This window comes from Acinonyx jubatus, chromosome A3 (assembly GCF_027475565.1).
Source record: "Acinonyx jubatus isolate Ajub_Pintada_27869175 chromosome A3, VMU_Ajub_asm_v1.0, whole genome shotgun sequence".
Lineage (NCBI taxonomy): Eukaryota > Metazoa > Chordata > Mammalia > Carnivora > Felidae > Acinonyx > Acinonyx jubatus.
The window spans coordinates 80,767,550-80,793,829 of record NC_069388.1 but is presented as its reverse complement, the minus strand read 5'-3'; the positions used below and the strand labels follow the sequence as shown (position 1 = coordinate 80,793,829).

At 40.1% G+C, this 26,280-nt stretch overlaps 1 protein-coding gene across 4 annotated transcripts in view; it reads left to right on the top strand.

Moving 5' to 3' along the window:
- The first annotated feature begins 290 nt into the window (after positions 1-290).
- The window catches only part of SERTAD2 (SERTA domain containing 2), a 116,704-nt gene continuing 90,714 nt past the window's right edge, over positions 291-26,280 (top strand). For 2 of the 4 annotated variants that reach the window (XM_027072342.2, XM_027072344.2), the window contains exon 1: positions 291-1,073. The gene's annotated coding sequence lies outside the window, so the exon portion shown is untranslated. The other 2 variants (XM_027072338.2, XM_053200673.1) reach the window with 2 other exon arrangements.

Here is a 26,280-nt window from a genome sequence, read left to right as displayed (position 1 = left end):
TGGCGGAAGACGCACTTCTGGAGCTAGGAGGGCAGAGTGACTCCGCCGGTCTCCGGCGCCTCATCTTTCCCTCCACCCCCCACTTCAACGTCCACCCACCTCTCCCCACCCCCCACTCCACTTCCCCCGCCCCGTTCGCGGCAGTGTCCTTAGAAGACTCATTGGGCCAGGGGCGAAGCCAGCCGCCTATGGAGCCGCGTCGTGATTGGCCGACGCCCACGCCCGTCGGAGCGGCGGGATTTGCCATTCGCCACTTTCTCCGCTCCGCTCCCCGCCCCCCCAACGCCTCGCCCTCTCAGTCGCCTCCTCCCCTCCCGGCTCTTCTTCGGCCCCCTTTCCCCGCCCGTCCCCGCCGCATCTCCCCTGTCCAGCTGGGCGGGGACTGCTGTACGACTCTGTAAAGTCTGTGAGTCACTGCACAACCCATCAATCCAATTAAATGTCTCGAGCGAGCCGAGCAGGGGGTGCTGCCGCCGCCGCCGCCGCCGCTCGCCCCGCCGCGGCCGCCCCTGCTCGCAGCGCCCCTCTGATCCATGGCTGTCTGTCTGTACTTGTTACGGTGTAACCTCCTCCTCCTCCTCCTCCTCCTCCTCTTCCACCTCCTCCTCCTCCTCCCTCTCCTCAGGAGCCGCTGCAACTTCCCCTCTGCCAGCCTCCTCTGCTTGGGGACTGCAAAGGCATGGGATAGATCCAGAGCCACTTCTCTCTATCTCCCCTCCAGCCCTCGCTCAATTTCCCCCCTTTAAATTAAAGTCTGTTCCTCGCTCCTCGTCGTTTTAGAAATTTGTCAGTCTATTATTTCCCCTGATTTATTTTCCCTCCCTGGGGTAAGGGGTCGCAGGAAACGGTGGGTTTATTTTAGGGAAGGGGCTCTCCACCCCCATCCCCGTTTCTCCTCCTTTTTCGGCCGTGACTTGATTGCCCTGTTCCTCTCCGCTCCCACCCCTCGAACTCACCGTCCTGCACTCGAGTGACGCACCGACACCCCCCGCCCACTGCCCAGACGTCCCCTCCCTCGCTGCCACCCCGACCCGTCTCGGAGCTGGACCCGGTGCCGACTTCTTCGCAGAAGGGTGAGTACCGTGTTGGGTGTTTTTTTTTTGGGGGGGGGGGGAAATCTGGAAAGATGTAGCCGGTCCACTTTGAGGAGGGCAGGGATCACGTTGTGGGCTGGAGGTTCCTGGTCCGGCGTGGATTTGAGGTGGCGACTGCCTCCCTCCCTCGCTCTCTCTTCCCCCGCCCCTCGACTCCTTATTCACCAGCCTTGCTGTATTTCTAGGTATTGCCAGACTTCCACCATCGGGGCATTATAACGCTTATAAAATGAGCGGTAATGGCATGTTTTCTGTCTTAGGATGCTTAGTGAGCGGTAATAGTCAGCGATGGGATCTAATAGACTCTATAACCTGCAGAAAGTGTAAAACGTCTAATGGGTACATTTTACTCTAAATCAAAGTCAAACTTTTATTTAATGAAGGCAAAGCAAAAGGTATTTTTATTTTGGATGTGTGGGGATAGAGCAAGGGAAGACAGGTTGTCTAGTGGCCTGGCTTAGTATTTTTATTTTAAAATAGTTTTATGGGTTCCCTTTTGAAAAAAAAATATGATTTCAGTATTAAAGACTATGAAGTCTTTGAACCTGTTGGAGGAGTGCAAGGTAAGGTGGAAATCCAGCTTGACACTTCATCTTTCTCTCCCCTCTATTCAAGCGAGGCATACAACACAGAATTTTTTATTTCTCAGGCACTGGGCACAGTGGGATAAATATGGATTTTTTTTCTTTTGATATCTGTCTTTTGTATACTTGATTGCTCTTAAACAATGTCATGCTATGGAATTTTGTAAAATTTAATTGGTTTCTTGGTTGTGGGTGGTTCAAAGGTACACCTACCTGCTGCCCATGTATGCTTTATGAGAATCTTGCCTTATGGATCTTTAATATTTAATTTGAGATAGAAAAATTATGAAAAATAGTTACTCTGAATTGGCATCTGAGGTCACTTTTGAGAATTCAGCCTGTTTAAAAATGGTAGTACCTTTTTTGAATCAAGGTCTGGTCTAGTTGTCCACAAGATTCAAATTAGGCCAAACCAAACATGTTTTGAAATATTAAAGTATAAGAAAGGCCTCTTAGTAGTTCATTCTCTCCTTCTCTTTCAGACTAACCAGAATAAGTTGTTACTAAATTTAATTTTAAAGAATAGATTGTTCCTGTACTGAAATCTGCCAAGTTTCTACAGAGATTTCTTTTTAAAGAGCAGAAATGTGTTTATGATCAACCCAAAGTAGTAATGTTGACTCAAATGTAAATGCTGTCGTAAGGAAGTGCTTGTCATAAGCCCCAAAACCTTGCAAAGTGCTTCAGGAAGACTTAAACAAAGCCTTTTGGAATTGTTTAATAAATTTCTTCTTGGGGCCCTTTTCTTGAATCTAAGACTGAATCACTGAGAGACCTCATAGCATGGTGGAGCTGTGCTGCCTGCGTTTGAATCTTGCCGCCTACCCTCGAGGGCTGTCTGACCTTGGGCAAGTTTCAAACCCGGTCTGTGCCGGTTTTCTTTTGTAAATGGAAAGGATGACTTTTCCTCAAAGGGTTGCTGTAAAGGTAAATAAGAGAGTGCCTGTCACAGAGTGTTGGGTGTTGTCCCTCGTCATCACCATCTGCAGTGAGGATGTCTAGTGTAGAAATTGAGAGTATGGCCTTCAGAACCACAGTCTTTAGTTCAGGTCCCAGAATTTCCTCTTGTTATCTTTGTGACCAGGGTCAAGTGAACTTCAGATGCCTCATCTGTAAAATGGGAATAATAGAAGCATTTGCTTCATAGGGTTATTGTGAGGTCGGAATGAATTCATATATTCAAAGATCTTGACTAGTGTTTGGTGCATCTTTTCGAATTTAATTCTGTGTAGTGTTTCTTGTCTGTCTTGAACCATGGATGACTATATTTTTTAGAAATAAATTTTGGTAACGATAGAGAATTATAGCCATCATGAAATATGCAGAATTCCTATCCATATGCGTGATGTTTAATTGAATTTATACTTTTAAACCAGAGTTTATATGAGTCTTTATGAAATTTAGTTATTAGATGAGTTGATCACTCTTTCATTTAAATATACATAACAGACTGTATGACTGTATAACAGACTGTAAAACTCTCTTATAATGGTACCTATCACACATTTGCTGCTACCTGTGATTTTCTCCTCTACCAAACAGAAAAAGCTCTTTGAGGGTAAGAATAATGTATCATTCATAATTTAATCTCTGGTGCCTAGCAGAGTGTTGGATATATAAAGAAGCTTAATGAATGCTGTATAGTGAATTAAATACTGTTATTCTCAAGTTGTTTATGAGTAGTTGAATGACATTATAAGTGATACTGTGGAGAATGCTGTTATTAGTATTGCTGAATTGAATTTTTACATTCTTAATTATTATTTTTGTAACTTGAGAGTAAATAAGGGGAATTATAGTAAAACTTATGTTTTATTAAGGAAACATTTCTCATTTTGAAAATTAAACTTAAAATAGTCTGAAAAGTACATATTGAATGTCTTTCTTTGTTATCTGACATGTCCATTTTTTATTGTAAAACTTTCTGACTCCCACACTTTCCTGCCACTAAGTTGGATGTCATTGCAATTAACATGAATTATACAGATTCTAATTTGGATGTCCCAGATGATGATGTGATGTTGTTATTGGCTTCAGAATTAATAATAATAAAGAAAATTTTTCAAGTCAACACTGTGAAAATAAAGTAGTATCATTTCCTTAAGGACCAAAGCTTTATTTCTCTTTCCATTCAAGAGTGAGACTCTTTCTCTTGAGCAGTCTTAATAAATAATTAACTTTTGAAATAGCTGTAGTAAATAGTGTAACAGGAATCATAAAGGAGGTACATGTAATTAGGAGGTAAAACACTTAAACTTTAAACCTGACTGCACATTTAATAGGCATTACACAATGGGAGAATATATTTTTTTAAATAAGCAAAATTGATGGGACCTTCCAGCTGCTTCATTTATAGAATCATTCTGTTTTACCTGTCAATATAATGCAGTTTAATTACTGTGCTCTCTGAAATTATAAAATGCAAGAAATAGCTTTCATGAAAGAGATATCCTCAGCAAAGAAATCTGAATACTAATCTACTCAGAAGTGTATAGTGTTTCATAACATTGTTAAAACTTTTCAAAAATGTGAACCGTCTACTACAATGTGGATCCTTTGTTCAGTTACCCAATTTAGTTGAATATATTGCATTTTTATTGGCTAAAACAATTTAGTAAACTTGCCCTTTTTTGTTCATATATTTTTAAAGCAACCAATCTCAGATGGAACTTAAAAACATTAAGTTATGGGCACTTAGAAACTACACTTAAGGGTCTGGTCTGTGAGATGCAAAGTGGTTTGTTTTCACTTGACACATTTTAGCATGACATTGTTTCCGCACCTCATATCTCTTTTCTTTAACACTGTTGTGAAGGCATTGGAATATTAATTAGCATTTTACAGATGTATGTGATGTCTCCAACTTTTGAAGAAGCAGTGTTTCTGATGAAGAATTGCATGGAAAGAAGAGGAAAGAGAGATAGAAATAACTTTTAGGACTTGTGATTTCTATCCTTGTCCTCTAACATTAGGAAAATGCTTAACTGTGTGCTTTGTCAGTGATCCAAAGGAGAGGAAAATAATATATGCATTATCTATTGACAAACTTAGAATCGAGGTCCATGGAGTTCTAGACTGAGCAGTGCTACTGATTGGCACGTGACCTTGAGCGGTACACTTCACTTCCACTACTGTTCACGTTCTTATCCTTTCAGCGGGAAGAGAGAAGGCAGTTACCCTGCCCTCACTCAGAGAGAACGTTGCAGGGGTTATAAGTGCTTTTTAAAAGCATTAGAGAAGGACAAGTTGCAAGCAAATACAAAATAAACATTAAGATTTAGAAATGGATATTTGTTTATCATTATTTAAAAATTGTAACCTTTTAGCTTGTTTGTCTGAAGGGCGTTTTTCCTTTTAACTTTATATTTGAAGAGACTTCTTATTGGTGTGTTCACAAGATTATGTAAGGTAACTCCTAAAGAGGCAAGGAACTTTGGTTTAATTGAATGGGACTTTAATGTTAACACCGAGTTTTGTTTTATCCTGGGTTATAGCAGATGTTGATGTTGAAGAATAAACTACGTATTGAGAAGATAACACATTTTATTAGGTTAAAACTTGTAAAACCTGCACGTGCATTTCAGGAAAAAAAAAGCTCAGATACATCAGATTCCATTAGAAGTATATCCAAAGGGAAAAATTAATCACATTATTTACTTTTAAATTTCAAAAGGATTACTCAGCTGTAGGACCCCTCCCTTGCTCATTTAATTTATACCTCGAATGCAGTGAAATGTGCACAATTCAGAATATGTATACTGGCCTGGAAGATTTCTCGTATTCCAGCTAATCTTTTATTTAGGAAGGTGAGTGAAGACACACTTGGAAAGGCTGTATTTTATGGAAGTAGTTTTTTTTCCCCTCTTGTCCCTAAAAGTGAGTTAACAGTCTTTAAAAGTCAAAAGCTGGAGTTAACACATTATGTAAATTTCTTTGAATTTAACGTTTCCTCTCTGGTTATTAGAGAAGAGTTGTCACAACCTCACGATGTCACTTTTTTAAGTGGAAATGAAATTCTAGTGTACTCAGAGTAAGACCTATTCAGATGAGTGGCACATACGAGAAATATTATCCATCCCATTTAATATTAAGTATAGGGAACAATGATCCTCAAATGCAAGGTTGTTAAGTAGAAAGCAACTTTTAAAAATATATTGTCTTTTTGTCCTTATTGTTCAGCTTCCAACTGATGGAAACTTGGAACGATCAGATTTCTTTTCCACTTTTGAATTTAAAGTCTACATTGATGTTTGTAATCTTGGGTGGTGGTCTGTATAACTCTGTAGTACTGAATGTTTACTTTTAACATATTAAATAAAATGATTAAAACAGCCCATCCTTTATTTAAACTTGATCTGTTTTTCGCAACCCCCTTCCCTTTGTTCTACCATTGTTTTCAATTTTCTTAGTGTTTCCGCATGAGTTTGTGTGTCTTTTAATGCAGCATCTTTCTTATTTGCTCTGTCTTCTTTTTGCATCTGTTTTCTTTTCCCCCATCACAGCACGTTTTTTCTTTAGCTCTCTTTTGCCTTTGCCTCTGCATAAGGTATGGAGTAGAGGTTTTCACTTAGTTCAGTCTGCTCTTATGAGACTGAGGCGAAATGTAAAATTTTCTCTCTATAAAATTTGCCTTATCTCAGCAGAGGAGCTCTCTGATCATCTTATCTATGCAAAACTTCAGGGGCCATTTTGTAAACCTAAAACCAAGTTTTAGTTTATGTGGGATGGTGAAAAGGGAAAACTGTGATGTGTTCATTATTTACTATTTTTCTACTAATTTCTTTCATTGGAGGATACCCACAGCATTTTTCTGTCCACGTTACCTTGAAACATCTAAACATCCAAGCTTTGTTGTGTTCCTTCCGCTCCGCACCCAGTGCGCTGGCGAGTCCTGGAGCTGTCTCAGCAATGACCGTCGCCACCTGACCACCTCGGGGGTGGCTGGCCTGAGAACATCGAGTTAGACGGGAAGAGCAGCTCCTTTGTTTTGTTTTGTTTTGTTGTTAACTCCTTAAAACCAGACAGAACATCAGACCATGTCCACTGTGAGGTTTTCCAGGGTTCACCATTGTTGAATGATTAATGGTTCCTAGTAAAGTAACCATCAGGTTTATTGTCTTCCATGGCTTCAACTCAAATGAAATGTATCCCTTTGAGTTAACTTTTGTTTTGATTTTAAGGGTTCTTTTCACCCAGAAAATCAAAGGGTATGAAAATGAATATGTATTTTTAAACAAAAAAGATTTACATAAAAATCCCTTGAGTAGAAAGTTTCCTAAGGACCCAAATCCATTGATTTGGAGTGAATGTTTAATAGTTTCTCTAAATACCTGACATTATTCAGACATCAGTAGTAGGAAACCTTTCAGTTTGATTAAACAAATGGCTCCTCCTTTTGATTTAGAAAACAAGCAGACCATTGTTACTTTTTATTTAAACAATTAAAATATAAGATTAGATAAACTGCATTTTAGAGTTGATTAAATAAGAGAGTTTTCCAGAAATTGCATTTTATGAAATCTGTACCTCATAGAAAAAACTTGGTTTTTTTTTTTGTACACCTATATCTCATTCCTAGCTTCTATTTATTCATTTATTCAGTTCATTCAGCAGATATTTATTGAACACGTACTATGTGCCAGCTACTTTTACTAGGCACATATATTACAGCAGTGGAGAAAAGAGACAAATATTCTCGTCCTTGTAGGAATTACATTCCAAACCATTCTGGTGTGTATAGAGCTTTTTATTTACTATGTGAAGTAGTCATAACTAAACATTGTGTAATAACGATTGGAAAAAAAAGTAAGATTCCTTTGTATGGATTTTATGTCCTTCGACTTGGTATAAAAGAATCCTGAGGCTGCCTGGGTGGCTCAGTCGGTTGAACGTCCAACTCTTCATTTCGGCTCAGGTCATGATCTCACGGTTGTGGCATCAAGCCCCATGTTATTGCTCTGTGCTGGGCATGGAGGCTGCTTGGGATTCTCTCTCTCCCCCTCTCTCTCTGCCCCTCCTCTGCTTCCGCTCACTCTCTTAAAATAAATAAACAAACATTAAAAAAAAAAAAAAAGGAATCCTAACTCCTAAAACGAAACTCCATTTGAATGTACAATTTGAGTTTGAGTTGAAATATTAAACACCTAAAATGTTGTTGGATGTTTCCACTAGAAGTCATGAAATCATCCTCATTTATGAACCCTGGGAAACCTGACAGTGGATACTGTTTGAAATTTCTCCTTGGTTTTCTTTATACTTGTAAAGTTGTTTTCTCCCTTTGCTTTGTTTTCTTTGTGACAGAGCCTGAAAAAAATGTGTAACACTGAAAATTGCACAATGGCAATGTAGTCATCTTGGCTATATTGCACAATTAACAAGAAAATCTTAAGTTTGCTTTGTCTAGTATATATAAAGAACTAATTTTTTGTTTCCATGATTGTCAAAACCATGTGATTTCCTAAACAAACAAAACCCTCAAGTGTACCTTTCCAGCTCAGATATTAAAGTAGATATATCTAAGTGTTTTTACAGTACAAATAGCATTAGTATGATATAATCTATTATAATGATTTTTATTTTAAAATTTTTATTCATAAATACTTAATACATGTCCCAAGTACTTGGGGGTATCAGAGACAAGTAAGACATCACACCTGTTCATAACAGTGTTCACAGTCCATTTGGGGAGACAAAAGATCCCCACATGAAAATTAAATCTCTTGTATTAGGCAATATGGGGTTTAGCTTGATGGGAAGTCTGTTGTAGGCTGCTACAGTAAGCCGAGTCCTAGGTCAAGTGGACATGCCTGGCTCGTCTTCATGGGAATCCATCTTTTCTGTTCACTTTGGGCAAAGATGGTTAGCAGGCCTTCTTTGTGCCTTAGGCACCTGAGGGTAGTGAAGTCCCCTTTCCAGCTACTGCAGCTGCTTAGCAAGGAAGGGGAAGGAAAGGGAATAGAGCATACATCCTAGCCATTTACTGCATTCACTAGCTATGCCTGCTGGAAGCAGAAACTCTGCACTTGAGAATGGAATGTATATAGACACACCATGGACATGGTTCAGGTTCTTGAGGCCAAAAATTATTCCATAGGTTTGGGAGGACTGATATATTAACGAGGGTCCTGTAAAGAAGGGGTGTTCCCTGAGAAACAGAAGAAGCACCAAGAAGGGAGGAAAGAGCCTTTTGGCGGTTACTGGAGAGCACTCTTTCTTCCTTAGTTTTGCCTGAAACAGCCCTGCCTGTGAGACGGGCTAATTTGCCAAATTTAGGAAGTCTGTATTGCTATAATATGTAGATACAATCTTTCTAAATTATTTTGCTTCACAATTAGCCAAAATTCCTGATATGTGTGTGTATTTAAATTCTCAAACAATGCTGTGTGCCCATGACTTTTGTTTTCATTTCCCTGGACATTTGAAAGTATTAAGAGTCTCTTTGTTTTTAGAGTATATTTGTTTGTTTATTTGGGCCTAAATCTAAGATGGAATAACATCCATTGTTGTCTTTTAGATTTAAATTGGGGGAAAAAAATCCAAAGCCTCAATGTGTATTTTGTTGATGAAACTATTTGGACACTTGTATATAGATTTCTTTGTGGTGGTGGTTGTTGTTGTTTCAAATAACAATTTCTATGAAGGATTTCTTTTCCTGAAAACTATATCTGGGCAAGAATCATCACACTTCTATTTGATTCAGAGGCCACCTAGGATAGTTATGTTCATTTTCTTGATTGCTGTGATGGTTTCAGGGATATATACATACGTCAGAACTTACCAAATTATACATTTTAAATCTGTGCATTTATTGTATATCAGTAAAACTTTTAAAAAGCCACCTAGGACATAAGGTATATTTTCAAGATAAAATCCGTATTATAGGAATTATATTTTAAAGTTTGTCATTTGTTTTTTATTTCTCTATTTTATCTACCATTTATTCACCTCTATCCCATACCCCAGACACATATGTTTTAAGAAAGACAAATAGAACTGAGGAGGCCTCTGCTCCAGCTGAAATTTAGATATGGGACCTTAGAGAGCTTTTTTCCGTATGTAAGGCTCACTGGAGTATCTTTAAGTAAATTACACAAATTTGAATTTGGAGAATTGGAGTGGTGTGTTTTTCAAGAAATCCTCCTTTCCTTATAGTTTAACAGATTATGACTCATCTTTGGCATGGAATAAAGAACATGATTTTAGTAAGACCTTTTTTTTTTTTTTTTTCTTAAGAGAGGTTAAATTACTTAATGCTTCTTCTTAAATATTGTTCTCTGTTTTTTTGTTTCTTTTTTTTCATTTTTGTAAACTAACTTTTGGCATGTTGAGCCATAGACTCTATGAATAGATTTGTTTAGGAAGAACTAAGTCAACTCCCCTCTTCGTGCCCCATGCACAGAAGGCTTAATATATGTTTCATTAAAATTATGGTTTATTAACTGAATATTTCTTGTGTCACCCAGTATACGTCTGAGGGAAATTTCTTTATTGTTGGATTAATGCTTATGTAAGTTTAAAACACTGGCAATTTTTCATGAATAAAACATAGCCTAGAAAAATTTTCAGAGCTGTCTTTCTGGGATTGGGACTATTAGAGTTGTGACTTCAAAGCTCAGGCTCTTTCCACCATACTAGTTGTACACATTGGAATTACCTGTGCCTAGGCCACAATCCTGGGTGAGGCCTTCCTGTAAGTATTGTTTAAAGTCCCCAGGTTATTCCAGTAACATCCACACTGTCTCTGCATCATATTCCCCCACACTCAAACTTTCAAACATGTAGAGAACTTGGAAGAGTAATTCAGTGAACACCCATATTTCCTCTACCTAAACTCAGTAATTTGCTTTATGACTCTCTCTCTCTCTTTTTCTCTACATGTAATAGTTTATTGTACCAGTGAAAATAGGTTTCAGACACCGTGACTCTTTACCATTAAATACTTCAGTATGCCTCTCTTGTGGACAAGGACATTCTCCTCCATAACCACAATACCATTATCACACCTAAGAAAATTAACAATAACTTAGAATGCTCTTTAAGAGCTCAATTCCATTTATTAAAGGCATGTGAATTCATATTCTACTAAAAATTAAATGCATATGAAATGAGAAGTTCTTCAGAATATGAAATCCTGGAAATTCTTGCCAATAATATGTTTTTCCTCTGTGTTTGCTTAAATCGTTTTGATGAGGTAAACGTATTTTCCTACATATGGTGAAGTAAGATCCTTCCTAGCTCTCACATCGCATGATCGTATGATGAGAAAAAACACTTGTCAAAGTTCATGCCACAGTGTGGTTTAGTGGAAAAAGCCCAGTTTCAAGCCAGAACAATGTTGGTTCAAACACTTGCTCTGCCGCTTACTGCTGGTGACCTTGGAGAAATAAAACTCTTGTGTCAGTTAGGACAGTGTCAGAAACTACCTTCAGGCTCACTGGAGTGATCAGGAAATTTAATTATTTCACAAGAAACCCAGAGGCAGGACAGGCTCCATGTTGGTCAGTTCTGTAGTTCAGGTACTCAGCATCTTTCCACTGCACCAGATGCCTTGTTGGCTCCAGCTTCTGTTTTGGCTTCTTCCTCAAGGTGGCTCACATCTATACAGTACGGTATTCAGAGAAAGTCAGAAACCTCTTTACAGGTGTGGGCTGTCTGTCTTTGTATCTGATTGGACATCTCTGCCCACTTCCAGACCAGTACCTTGGGATGGGGTTTTCTTCAGGAGAAGAAGGGAAGAATGGACTTTGGGTACCACTAACAGTGTCTATCAACTGACATGCAATAGGTAAAGCAACAAATACAAAGCCGATAATTTAATGATGGGAATTTCTATTTTTTTTCCCTCTCCTTTTCATCTTCGAGAAAATTCTGACACTGCTGCACTGCCTACTAGTAAGCACGTGTAAGTGATTGTCCCTTAACGGGTCTCTTTTGTGTACTCTCACCTTAGCATGTAAGGAAGAACTTTTTTTTTTAAATATATGTATATTTTTAATTTTTTTTTTCAACGTTTATTTATTTTTGGGACAGAGAGAGACAGAGCATGAACGGGGGAGGGGCAGAAAGAGAGGGAGACACAGAATCGGAAACAGGCTCCAGGCTCCGAGCCATCAGCCCAGAGCCCGACGCGGGGCTCAAACTCTGGGACTGCGAGATCGTGACCTGGCTGAAGTTGGACGCCTAACCGACTGCGCCACCCAGGCGCCCCTTTAAATATATTTTTAATGTTTATTTTTGAGAGAGAGAGAGAGAGCAAGAGAAAATGAGAGTGGGGGAGGGGAAGAAAGAGAGGAGACACAAAATCTGAAGTAGGCTCCCGGCTCTGAGCTGTTAGCACAGAGCCTGACATGGGACTTGAACTCACAAACCGAACCGTGAGATTATGAACTGAGCCGAAGTTGGACGCTACACTGACTGAGCTACCCGGGCACCCCTAGGCAAAACATTTTAGGTGAACTTTTCAGATTTGTCAGATACCCTCCATTAACCTATTTTGGCTCATCTTATTTTCTCTTACATATTTCAACTTCACTTTATATTATTGCAAAGCCAGAGAAGGGAAACTGTCAACAGTGGGTACATATTTATCAAGATCAAGGTCCAGATCCAATGTGAACAAAAAATATCTTTAATTTCACTATCTGTAAAAACAAAAAAGTTGAAATAGGTTTTCCCCTTTTATTAAAATACGTGCACCATGATCTGTGAAAACGTCAACCAAATAAAATGTTATATTTGAAACAGAGTATCTTATTTGTCCAGGCTAGACCAGGTCTTTGATACGTGGGGCAGATCTAGGCTTACCATCATTTAGCCACTCTGGTTTCCCCAGAACTTACTTTCTAAAAAAAAAATCTTGTTTACCAGCAGATCTTTTTTTGATAGTTTGGTCTTGAACCTTCCTTTCCCCACTGTGAGAAAGTCATCTTCCAAAGTCATGTTTTCCGATATATGCGAACACTGGAGGGTCTTTGTTCAGGCATGCCTTTTTCAAAATATGTAAAGAAGAGTTGTCATATTTTTCTCCCTATGGAATTTCTAAAGTACTTCTGAAACACCTGTGAAGTTCTGCAAAATTATTACAGCCCAATCACATGGGAAGATCATCACTTTGTTTTTGAATTTTCTCCCTAAACGATGGGATTTCTTTTGAAGGGGAGCTACCGCTCCTTCTTGACCCCTCAAGTAGAAGATTTAATTCCTGCGAACTTCCATGGATGGCTAGGGAATAGAAGAACGGTGACAAGCCGAGTGTCTCTCCTGACTTGGAAGATGCTGGACCTAGGCTTATCCTGTCTTAGTCACAGTTTTTTTGCTTTGTCTTTAATTTTGTTGATGAGGTATCTATTGGTCTAGTAAGCTCTTTGAATACTGAAAATGGTCAGATTTTGAGTGGTTCCCTCATAATTCAAACCTTCTGCTGGCATGAATCATTTCAGCCAGAGAGATTTTTTTAAAGGAACAATTTAAATGTGTGTTGATGTTTCTTATACGTTTAATTATGAAGCAGCACAATCAAAGCAGAACTCTGATACAGATCATAATTTTATTAAAGAAGCCAGGTAAGGGACACTGTGGCCATAACGTTAGTTAAAAGTGCTAGAGTTTTGGGGGAAAAAATAAATTTGAAATTTGTATTGCATTGTCTCGAATTAGTTACTTTTAAAAAGGGTGATATATGATTATAACTTACGAAGCTTGGTTTTGTTGGGGCAGATTTTTAATTTTAGTCCTTTTCCGGAAAGTTTTGTGGACAGGATTCCCTTTGCTGTGTAACAAATGCTTTTACTGTTTAGTTAAGGTTTGCTACCAGTGGCTCAGAGGCTAAAATGAAAAGTGAAATGGCTGTTGTTTCCCATCTAATAACAGATTTTATTTTTATTTCCACTACCCAGTGTTAAAAAAAGAAATGAAATGGAAGCAAAGATCAAGATCCAAAAGCTCAAACTAAAATTTAATTTCCTAACTAGAATAAGGCTGGCTTTGCCGTGATGTGAACAGTCATATGTAGGAAACATTTGTTCATAGCTATACAGTTGGCCATGCTAATTGCTGGGATTAGTAGTTGGATTGGCATGTATTCCTGTCTTCAGACACTCCGTCAGGCACGTAAAAACCAATGAAGGCTAAGCAGTTGGGATTGACTCAACTTTTTTTACCTCCCTACTGAGAAATGTTTCAACTGTGCTTCTTGAGAGAATGGAACAAAAATGTAAGTGATAGTGGGTTGGAGAGCCATGCGTTATCCACCTCTTAGTACCCAGGACTTTAATGATAGAGTAATTGCCAGAGCTTTGTCTTTGTTTCTTTTCTGATTCTATCATTTCTATATTCTGTCTTGGAGCTGCTTATGTAAGGGGTCTAAAGTTGTCTGGAATAGATTCTAAGGGCAAACTGCTTTTGTCCCAAGTCATTTATCGTTTCACTTTTCATATAGAGTTCTTGTTTTGACTGAAAATCACAACATGATCAGTGAAAAATTCTTGCCCAGCTAAGAAAAATATATTTACAGGAGATTTTATTTTATTTTATTTTTAAAGTTTATTTACTTATTTGAACAAGACAGAGACAGCACGAGCAGGGAAGGGGTCGAGAGAGAAGGAGAGAGAATCCCAAGCAGGCCCCGCACTGCCTGCCCAGAGCCTGACATGGGGCTCAAACTCACGAAACTGTGAGATCATGACCTGAGCCGAAACCAAGAGTCAGATGCTTAACCAACTGAGTCACCAAGGTGCCCCTTTACAGGAGCTTTTAAAAACTTATTCAGAAAAGGGATTATACTTGGAGAGTCATTTTTGTTATTATTTCTGAAAGACCCAGTACCACAGAAAGTTTTAGGGCCATGAGTCCATTTAGCCATACTGAGCATTATGCCATTCAGTTTATCCTTCTTTAGCTATATGCTGTGTGACTGAGTCACGAAGTATTTGGGGATACTTACTGGTCAACTTGAGTTTTGAGAAGTAATTTTTTAAAAATTTGCAGCGGGACACAAGCACAGGGTCATTTGAGAATATTATTGGGATTGTGTTATGGTCAAAAAAGCTTGATTGTCAGAAAATTTGTAATCAGCCATATATTTAGTTTTATTGTGGACTGAGTCGTGGACTCTGCTGGTGATGCAGCTTGTCTTTCTCCCAGCTGAGCATGAAAACCTGGTAGTACAGGGACGTGCCTGTCTTCTCAGCATCTTCGCAGCAGCTCCTTTCACATGTTATTGCTGACATGCTACCAAGTGGTGAGTGCGCTCACTGACACGGGTCACAAAGTTTTGGTTTTGTTCTTTGTGGTACTTACGCACCGTCCGAGCAATGCGATGACAACGGAAGCATTTCTCTTTGGTCTGTTTTAGGATCATCAGTAGACACATAGAGGCATTTGACTGGGTTTTTTAATTAAAAAAAAATTTTTTTTAATGTTTTATTTATTTTTGAGAGAGCATGAGCCGGGGAAGGACGGGCGGGGTGGGGGGGTGGGGAGACAGAAGATTCGGAGCTGGCTATGCGCGGCCAGCAGTGAGCCTGATGTGGGGCTCGAACTCAGGAACTGGGAGATCGTGACCTGAGCCGAAGTCGGATGCTCACTGACTGGGCCACCCAGGCACCCCCCCCCCCCCCCCCACCACACACACCTTTTTTTTTTTAATGTTTTGCTCTCACGTGATGACTGGATGGGGAGATGGGCAAAGAATCTCTGTTGGGGTGATGGAGGAGAGTTGCTTGTGGCTACCACTTTTTGTTTGTGTGATCTACTAATCATTTCATATGGCTGCTGGCAACTGTTCCGGTGACCTAGGTTTCACTTCCTTCGCAGAAACTCTGACTTTTATTTTTGAATAATCGTATGAATAAGAAAGTGTTTTTTAAAAATGGATTTGCCATTTCCTGAAATAAAGTGGAAGCCTTTTGTCTGTTTATTCTGCTTCATCTTTTATTAGCCACTTGCACACTTGTAGGCATTGTTGGTGTGAGAATTACTCTTTTGAAAGCTTTCAGTTTGGTTTTTGTTCCAAGTGGTGACAGTCCAATTAGCAGTATCCCTGCTTTTTACCTGAGGAATACAAAATGAGATGCACTTTGGAATATTTATTCTTTAACTTTTGAATATTGGATGCAGGTATTAGTATAAATTCAGCACACCATTATGTGATGGGAAGAAAAGAGACATGTTTATGACTAGCGAGAACTTTTTTGGCAAAGAGCAGTTCTGTCCCGTTCAGTCAGTTACTGAGATGGAACTGATGAGTTTCCTTTTATTAGGTGTGTCTTTGAAGTTGAAATGATTCAGTAGTCACCTGTGAGCATTAGTGTATCGAGTTCTTGGAACCTGTTGTACTCCCAAGGAGGCAGTTTATGAAGCAAATGTATGGCAGGCAAGTATATTATGACTTTTCTAAATAGTGTGCCACAGAGCGGATGATGTTTTGCTACCATGTGTAACACAGTTACACCTTGACATGTCAAGTGGAAACTCAGGCACTTGGTCAATCCAGTGATAACTGTCTACTCTTCATGTGCGCTCATTTTCTCAGTGTGCGTTTATAACTGCTTTATAGTGATCCTCCCGATTTGACAACCAGGAAGAGTAAAAAAAAAAAAAAAAATCCCAAATAGTTGATTTTAGAATTTTTAAGTAAGTTGGATAGGGGGAAATGTTGGCTTTTGCTGGTTTCCGTATCAGTTGACTGCTTTACTTTATGTGAAGTTTTATTTCTTTTAAAAATAAAGTTCATGGGGCGCCTGGGTGGCTCAGTTGGTTAACTGACCGACTTTGGCTCAGGTCACCATCTAACGGTTCGGGGGTTCGAGTCCCGCGGTCGGGCTCTGTGCTGAACGCTTGCTCGGAGCCTGGAGCCTGCTTCAGATTCTGTGTCTCCTTCTCTCTCTGCCCCTCCCCTGCTCATGCTCTGTCTCACTCTGTCTCTCAAAAATAAATAAATGTAAAAAAAAATTTTTTTTTTTTTTAAATAAAGTTCATGAATTTTGTACCGATTCAGGATGTGGCAAGCAATGCTGTAATCACTGCTCTGTTCGGTCAGTAAAATTCCTGTAATCATGAAACATCTGTGGCTGTTAGACTCTTAATGTTCCTGCATACCACCATCTTATCATTGTTTTGCATCATCATTGACTTGTGTGTTCAGGTCCTCTTTACTACATGAAGAAATGAAGCTGGTAAATAGCCATTTTCAAGTATAATCTCAACCTGCTTCCATGGTTTTCTACAAGGTTTTCTGGCATCCTTTTTTTTTTTTTTTTTTTTTTTTTAATCGTTCATGTTAAGGAGGAGCCCAGGGATGGCCTTTCAGGTTTCTTGATGTATTTAAGAATATGTGGCCAATGTTACTTGCTGGAACTGGCCCTAAAAAAGTTGAACTGGCGCCATACTTTTCATGCTACTGTTATGTCTAACTATAAATTGAAAGAAGTGCTAATAACACTTCCTACTTGTTTAGCACGTTTTCCTCCCCAGCTCTCAAAGGAGTTGGCCAATATCAGGCTGGGTTCCCAGACCATGTTTCTATTATTTTCTAATTCCTGTAAGGTAATGTAATGTTACATAAGGCTTTCACTGGTTGACTTCTTTTTTCTTATGTCTTCCTAAAAATTGGAAACTAGTATTTGCTGTTATCATCCCCACTTCTCAGATGCTGAGGGTAAGGCTCACCTTGGCTAACTGTTTGACCTAGCGTTATACTATCATCAGTTTCAGAGCCAAAAACAGAACTCAGAATTTGCCCTCAGTCCTCAACCTCATTTGTTACTGAGCCGCAGTTTCTCTTCTTTTCGGCTACACTCACAACAGGACCAAAGAAAATACATCTTCAGGTACCAAAAGTATTTCCCACGTTTCTTCTTCAGTGTTCAAATGTTAGGCTATACACTAGATTTATTGTCTGAAGTAAAGTTTCAGTGCCAGTTATAAACATGATCTGTTGCCATATTATTCCTGATTTGACTGGTGTCCCAGAAGGTGATGGATAGTTGAAGAAAGAATATAATGAATGCAACCCCTATTTTCTTTTGCCCTTCTAAATTTGATTTAACGTAAGGTTGCTTTCTGCCAGGAACTTTCATGAATGGGCATATATTAATAAGCCAGACCTTTTTTCTCCTTTATAGTAACAGACCTAACAAAGCATCTCCCCAAAGTGGATTCAGTTGGTGTATGCTAATACTTGAGTGCGTACTTCCTGAACTTATAGGAGGAAGCAGCTCCAAGCACTCCGAAATTGAAGTCGTTCCTATAAAACTTGGTTAGTGCAGTCTGAACATACTTTGTGCTTTGAAATAGATCTTGTGTAATTCTTTCTGTTAGTGATTGTTCATCGAACTTGAGGAGTCTGTTAAAACTAGAAGAATTGACTGTTCTGCTTTAAAAATAAAATTTACTTTAGAAAATCAAACGAGGTTTCTGGGAGTGGCATTTTTTTTTTTCTTCAGAGTGACAAAAGTGAAAGTTGCATTTTGATCAGTTTTGATGAGTCGTCTTAGTGAAAACCCCAGACCCGAAGCGTGTGCTGGTAGGCACATACAAAGCAGTTTTCATGTTTTGGTGTCCCCCCACCCCCAGTGAACCGTTGCATGTATACACATGCCACACATAAAGAGTCCATTCTTGCTCACAAGCAGCTGAAGGAGGCTGGCCACTGCGGTCTTCTGCTCAGTGGAAATTGGCAGCCTTTCTTCTCCTATAAACAACAGCCTGACGTCACCCCACGCAGTGGTGATAGCGGACCCACTTTAGAGATTCTCAATGGGCAGAACTGTTGAAGGCCTGTCGCCGGCTTTGGTCATCTTCAGCCATGCTCGAGTGAATGCAATGCAGGGAGGTTCATTAATGGCCAGGATCCTGGCGAGCCCTTTAAAGCTGTCGGTCAGGTATTTATCCTTGAACTGGCACAGAAAATCCTCACAAGAAACCTGTGTGATGAGCAGGAGAAGTGGAGTTGTTCCTGTTTTAGAAATGAGCTGACTCAAGTCCAGAGAATTAAAAAGTGAGCAAGTGGTGGAAGGATGGACATTCAGGTTTTCCAAACACGGTTTTGTCTGTCTTTCCACCATGTTAAATCGCTTCTTTAGTAATTGTTAACTGTTCGAATCTGTTACTTCCCCTCCTGTCTAAAATGTGTGGAGGTGATGATTTATGAGGTTTTTTTTTGTTTTTTTTTTTTCCAGTCAAGACATCTGTGCATGAAAATCAGATAGAGTCTTGATACATTTGGGAACTCTTTGACAGTAAGGTAACCCACTCCCTTGCCTCAGAGAGAGCCTTTTGAAAAATCAAGTGTAAGTCTACACTCTCCAGTGTAATTGGAAAGATTTAACAAGATGATCCTGTTTTTCATTTGGCCTCCAAAAGTGACATAAAATTGCGAGAATGAATGATTATAATTCTTTTGTGTTGTTAACTGGGAGAGACAAAACCAACATGAAAGAACTGTTCTATTAGTTAGAAGTTAGATTTTTATTGGGAAGGAGGGGAGGATTGAGCCACTGGTAAAAATATAATTTATTTGTTACATAAAATAGTTGTTTTTCTCACATGCCCACTTTAGGCAGTTACAAAAAGTGAAAGAACAGTTTTACCTTCCATGACTTACAGTTGCATATGTGGCTTGGGGATACTTTAGATTTGTAGATAACTCATGGTTTTCTGTTTGTGACTCTTGAGTTGGTTTTTCAGTGTGACATTAAGAATAAATAGGCAGGGGGGCACCTGGGTGGCTCAGTCGGTTAAGTTTCTGACTCTTGGTTTCGGCTCAGATCAGGATCTCATGACTCGTGAGTTCAAGCCCCATATTGGGCTCTGGGCTCTGTGCTGACAGCGCGGAGGCCTGCTTGGGATTCTCTGCCTCCCTCTGTCTCTGCCCCTCCCTTGCTTGCTCTCTCTCTGTCTCTCTCTCTCAAAAATAAACATTAAAAAAAAAAAAAGAAGAATGGGCAGGGAGGGTGTTTAAATATGTGTGACCTATCCACGAGAAATTACTTGTACTTTAACTTCTCTGCTGACTCCCCCACCTTGAGCCAGCTCCCCTGATTCTGATGTGTGTGTTTAGGGAATGCAAATTGATGTTGATTTTAGCTTAACCCTGACAGAAAAATGGCTAAAACTATGTATTAAACAGGCAAATACAATCTTTAGAAAAGCTGCTGTCTAAAACTGCACTTTGGCACCCAGGAGGCACTCAAAAATGATTTTTAAAAGACTTTTTATTTTTTAAGTAATCTCTACACCCAGTGTGGGGCTCAAACTCACAGCCCCGAGATCAAGAGTCGCATGCTCCACTGATGGGGCCAGCCCGGCGCCCCTCAAAAATGAATTTAAAATGAGGTGGTGGTAATCAGAAGTTAACTATGTTGGCGACCTCTGTAAGGTAGCGTCTGTACAGTAGTTGACGAAAATACACCCAAGAAAAAAAGTACACCTGGGGTGAAAGGTAATTTATCGCATCACGTAAAATGAACCAAAAGTGTTGTTTATTTTGCATTTTCTCTTATCAAATGGGAAAAAATAGTTTGGCCTTTAAAAGCTGACACTGCCGGCTTTTCAAATTACGGCGGGCCGAAGGAATAGAGCTGAAGTGCGTAAAATCTGCTTTAACAAGGAGAACAGAGTGACCGCCTTTTTGCCGTCTTTCCCCTTCTTCTGTGGGTGACCGAGAATAAGGAGTAAGTAATGGCTCCCAGGCCAAGCCTCTCACTTCTGCTGTGCAGTGAGTCTGGGTCTGCGGCCGAGCGGAGCCACCTTTGCAGCAGCGGCCCAGCGCGGGCTTCCCCGGCGCTGCCCCAGGAAGCCCGCGCCCACGGCCTGCCCGGCCAGCTTGAAGTTGAGAAAGCGTGCCCGAAGTGTCCCAGTTTAGCATTTAGCAGCAGTGCAGTTTCTCATCGCTGCAAGAAGCTGTTTGTAATTGTAGACAAATAGTAGGAAGGGCAGGGCACAGATGTTCGATAACTGAAGTCAGTGGCGGGGAGCAGCGGGAGCGCCAGGTGGGGCTTAGATTTTAACTCCTACGTAATGATCTTGCTGTCTGTTCCATGGCGAATATGATATGAACAGAAACCAAAGGAGAGTTTTAATTTTAACCTTTCGTGCGAGCATTAGCTTTTTATTTTAACACTTCAGAGTTGGTTGAAAAATAGTATTTTGGCAGATTTGTTACAGATAATGATACCACGCAGATGTGTATGGTGCGTTGCAGTTTGTAAGCACCCTCAGGGGTATTGTCCTATGCCACAGCCACAGCCACAGCCACCTCGTGAGTCGTGCTCTTTCCTCTTCTGATGGGGAGCAGAATTCTGAGCATTTATGGCTCGTCCAAGGCACATAGGAGTAAGTACTAGAGCCAAGACTGGAATCCCTGTCTTTTGACCCCTTGCTCCGGTATTCCCGTCACCAAACCAGGAATAAGCCCTTTGATAACACCCAGATCCCTGGTCTTCCTCACCCCTTGCTCTCGTTTCTGCACAGAAAACCACAGTCGGCAAATCCAGGTTAGCGACCAGTTCCTGTTGCGCCAAGTAGGAGCATGTATAATATCATCAATGGGCAGCGTCTTGATTGACTTTGAAGTTAATACTCCGATAAAAAAGAGTCTTTTTAATTCTTTTTAAGACTCTTTTTAAGAGTCTTTTTAATTCTTACTTAGAATCAGAATGGTAGTGCAGAATGAACCTTAGGTACTGTTCAGTGTAATGTACAATTTTTTTTTAATGTTTATTTTTTATTATTGTATTTATTTACTTAATTAATTAATTTATTTTTGAGAGAGAGAGGGAGAGAGGAAGAGAATCCCAAGCAGCCTCCACATTGCCAGCGTGGAGCCTGATGTGGGGCTCGAACCCATGAGCCATGAGATCATGACCTGAGCTGAAGTCAGACACTCAATTGACTGAGCCACCCAGGTGCCCCTACAATTTTTTTTTTTAAATCTAGAGTAAATATCTTCCATAAGGAAAGTGCAACTTTAGCGAATTCAGAGACTAAGAGTTACGACTCATTCCCCAGACCCAGACCAGTGTGCTCTTTCTTTTAAAAAAAAGTACACCTCCCCAAGCAGAGGCTATAGTCCCATCCCAGGAGCTGATTGGACTTGAGCTTCCAGCAGACATTCCTGAGCATCTACCCTGTGCTGGACCCAGACATGCAGGAGTGTGGGATTTACTGGGGGAGACTCCATCCAAGGTAAGGTGCACCCAGCGCTAAGTGTTCAGACATTTGAAAAACAGACTAGGAATGTTACAGATAGATTCATGGATAACCCAGATTTGGTCTCAGTCTTTTGTAAACATTTATGAAGAAGCTCTTTCTTATATAACCTTCTAGCTGTATGAAAAAAAAATGACAATTGTGACCACTTTGGAACATTTCAGAAAAATGCTGCTCATCCCTGAGAAGCTGAAGTATAAAGATTAAAAGTAAATGAAAAGCAAATGAAATTGAGATTGTTAGCACCAGATTTTTCTTTAGGTGTTGTCCCTACAAGTTTTTTTTTTTTTTTTAATGCTTTATTTACTTCGTGAGAGAGAGAGAGAGAGAGAGAGAGCATGCACCCAAGTGAGCATGAGTGGGGGAGGGGCAGAGAGAGAGAAGGGAGGACAGAGGATCCAAAGCGGGCTCTGTGCTGACAGGGTGACAGCAGAGAGCCCGATGTGGGGCTCGAACTCAAGAACAGCAAGATCATGACCTGAGCTGAAGGTGGACACAACCACCTGAGCCACCCAGGCGCCCCAGGTGTTGTCCCTACAAGTTTTGATTGAGAACATTCTACATTACTTGTCCTGTGTTGTAAAAGCTCTGCTGATAAGTTTTCATTCCTTAGCACACATTTTCAGAGAGCTAAAGGCAAGCAAGTCACATGCTCCCTAGCCCTCTATGAATGTTGTTCAACTGAGAACCTGGAGAGCCTTTTTGAAACCTCTGATAATTTGGGCAGTCTCCAAGTCAAGCTGAATTGATAGGGAATGCAGAAAATGATCAGAATAATTACAAGTCCCATTATATAAGAGATCACTTTGCCAACCAAAACACTCAGGGAATGTCTTTATAGACCTTACTTGCACCAGAATTAAACTTGTCTTTCTCAGTAGCTGTTTCCAAAGCTGAATAAACTGCATTGTGTAAATGGGTCAGTTTGTGCAGTATTCTGCATGAAATGTTCAGGTACACACAAAGGCAGTTGGATTATAAATTTCAAGGGCAAACTAGCCTCCAGTAAAGCAGATATAGGAGGAAGCTATGTTATATTCTTACAGGAAGAGGGGTTTCCCTTTAATTTAAAAGCTGCATTCAATTTCCCAGTCTCTTGGCTCGGATCGTGCTCACCTCTCAGCTCCGGGTTCTACCCTTTAGCAGTCTCTCTCTTCATTCTCTCACGTTTCTGCCTCCAAGTCTTTGAATCACACCCAGCAGTACTTGGTTATAATCAGGAGATTCTGCCCTCCCTCTGTTCTCCAGGGCCTAAGAACTCGCTGGAATGATTTTGAATTAACTTAAAAAAAATAAAATAAAAAGATGTCCTATTGACTAAGATCTGTGCAGTACCTTTCTACTTTAATGCTCCTGGCTTCAAGTCTGGCCAAAGATGGACAAAATATTATAAATGGTACATATGTGAACTTTGCTTAAGGGGCTTTGAGGGCCCTACCTCCATTTACCACGCTTATCCCAAAGTGTTCTTTATTTCATTTTGGTAGTGAAGACCAAAGTTGAATTTCAATAACAGCCTTTTTATATTTGTAGCTTTTTGTGAGTTGTGCCAGTGCTCCCTCTTAGATGATAAATAGTGAAGCCGGGCGGGGGGGGCGGGGGGGGGCGGGGGGGGGGAGTTCCATAGATATTAGGGCAAGAACCCAGTTCATCATTCATTGGGATTTAAATTTTCAGTTCATCACTTCAGCCCCCAAGACTTGAGAAGAGAAAAACAGGCATTGCACGTCTACCTGCTTGACTGAAATTGTCAGAAACCTATCACACTAACTTAGAAAACAGAGACTTGACTTACAGAATTTAGGAAAGGCTTGAGTCACCAAACTGTGGGAAGGGCAGCATTGAGGTTGGCTTGAAAGTGGACAGAATTCTCCTTTCACCTCCTTCTGCATGTTGTTTCATTCCTTCTCATGGCAGACCATTTTCCCACGTGATTGGAAACATGGCCACCAGCAGGTTATTTTATAGCTCCTGTCACTGAAAAGTTCTCTGGGGGTCAAGTTAAAAAAAAATCACAGGGAACTCATCAGATCAATATAGATCACATGTCCATCCTTGGAACATTCAGCAGGGATGAGGGAGGTGGGGCTCATGTAGAAACATGGTGACACATGTATTTACCCATACAACGAGAAGTGGGTGGGTGGGTGGATGAGTATTTCCCCGGATAAGACATGTTTGTTGGAAAGAAAATTCCCTAGCATGTATGCTCATTACAACATGTTAAACTAGTGCTTTTCAAGCGTTTTGACAGAAACTCATAGTAAAAAATACATTTCACATTGCGGCACACAATTTATACCCATGTTTAATTGAAATACATTTCATGAAGGAATATTCACCCCCACTATAATTTAAGGCATTCTGATGTTTTCTATTACATTCTATTGTAGTTCATTAAAAAAAAAAATACAGGTTATAATCCACCTAATTGATTTCATGACTCATTAGTGGATAATGATCTGTAGTTTGAAAAATAGTATGCTAGACATAAAAGTGAGCAGGTAGTTCAAGTGCCGATACTTGGATGTGAATATTTACTGAGTCTTGCTGAAGAAATAACTTACATTTTAGAAAGATGCTGGAATCTCATAGGGCGACAAGTATGTGACATGAATGCCCTTTCCAATTCCCATGGTGGATATGATTGGTGCTTTTCCTACTGAGGAACGTCCTGGAGCCACTACCCAGCCCTTTGTAAATTCAAGTAAAGAAAACAAGGACTGTATGGAAGCAGCTGCGCTTCACTCTGTTTTGGGTTTACCTTGTGCTGAGAAATACTGAAATCTCTGGACCTAGAAAATTTCCCAAAGTGCTTTCAGTTCTCTCTCAAAACAAAACATCAACACAACTTTCTTTTCTTTTTTTTTTTTTTTTTAACGTTTATTTATTATTGAGAGAGAGAGACAGAGCATGAGCATGGGGGGGGGGTTGGTGGGGGGTGGGCAGAGAGAAAGAGGAGGAGACACAGAATCCGAAACAGGCTCTAGGCTCTGAGCTGTCAGCACAGAGCCCAATGCGGGGCTCTAACCCACAAACCGCGAGATCATGACCTGAGCCGAAGTCAGATGCTTAACCGACTGAGCTACCCAGGCGCCCCAACACAGCTTTCTTGAAAACTTCGTTGTGGCAGCATGAGGGGCACTGTAAAGAGATGGATGATACATTTATTTACCCAAGAGCCAGTTGAACAACTAAGGTGTCTTCTTTTTTGTCTTCTCCTGAAACATTTGAATCGCCAGGCTTCTATCTCTCAAGTTGAATTGAGGTATTCAGATGGAAAGTTAGAGCAGTCGTACATACAGAATGACTCTTGAATGAGACGTGGAAATGCTCCTTTCTGTAAGCCGTCTAGAGCCCGTAGAGGCCCGAGATAACCGATAAGCATGCAGTGCCATGAATCTCACCGTGAAATGCCAAGTGGTAAAATGTTGAGAAGAATGTATGGAGAATACAGAGAGAGTTAGGAATATGGAGAGATTTCATAAACAAGATGCAAAAAGTACTGACCATAAAGGAAAAGATTGATAAATTTGACTACAGTTGATCAACTTCTGTTTACTAAAAAGATGGGACAAAACAGGTTTGGGAAAAGTCTTTAGAACACTTACAACAGACATGAGACAAAGGACTCATGGTCAGAATACAAAGAGCTGTCATGAGAGTGTAAATTTGTACAACCGCGTTAGGAAAAAGTCTGGTGGTATCTAATGAAGCTGAAGATAACATGCCCTGTGGTCCAGCAGCTTCACCCCCAGGTTACACTGTAGAACAGCAGCTCCTCAAACCTCTTGATCTCACTTTATACATACATATATAATATATATATATACTATGTATATACTATATATACACTATATATATTTTATATATATCATATATATCATATATATGATATATATCATATATATATATCATATATATATATGATATATATCATATATATATTTTATATATATATGAAAGAACAAGTGGGGGAGAGAGGGAGAGGGAGACAGAGGATCCTAAGTGGGCTCCATGCTCAGTGTAGAGCCCGACGTGGGGCTCGATCTCATGACCCTCATGAGCCAAAATCGAGAGTCAGATGCTCAACTGACTGAGCCACCCAGGTGCCCCATCTCACTTTATACTTTTAAAACTTATTGAGGACCTCAGAGAACTTTTGTTTGTGTGGATTATATCTATTGATATCATCTGCCATATTGGAAAACAGAGAAATTGTTTTTTTTTTTAATGTTTATTTTTAAGAGAGAGAGAGGAGATAGAGCATGAGCAGAGGAGGGGCAGAGAGAGAGGGAAACACAGAATTCGAAGCGGGCTCCAGGCTCTGAGCTGTCAGCACAGAGCCTGATGCGGGGCTTGAACTCATGAGCTGTGAGATCATGACCTGAGCT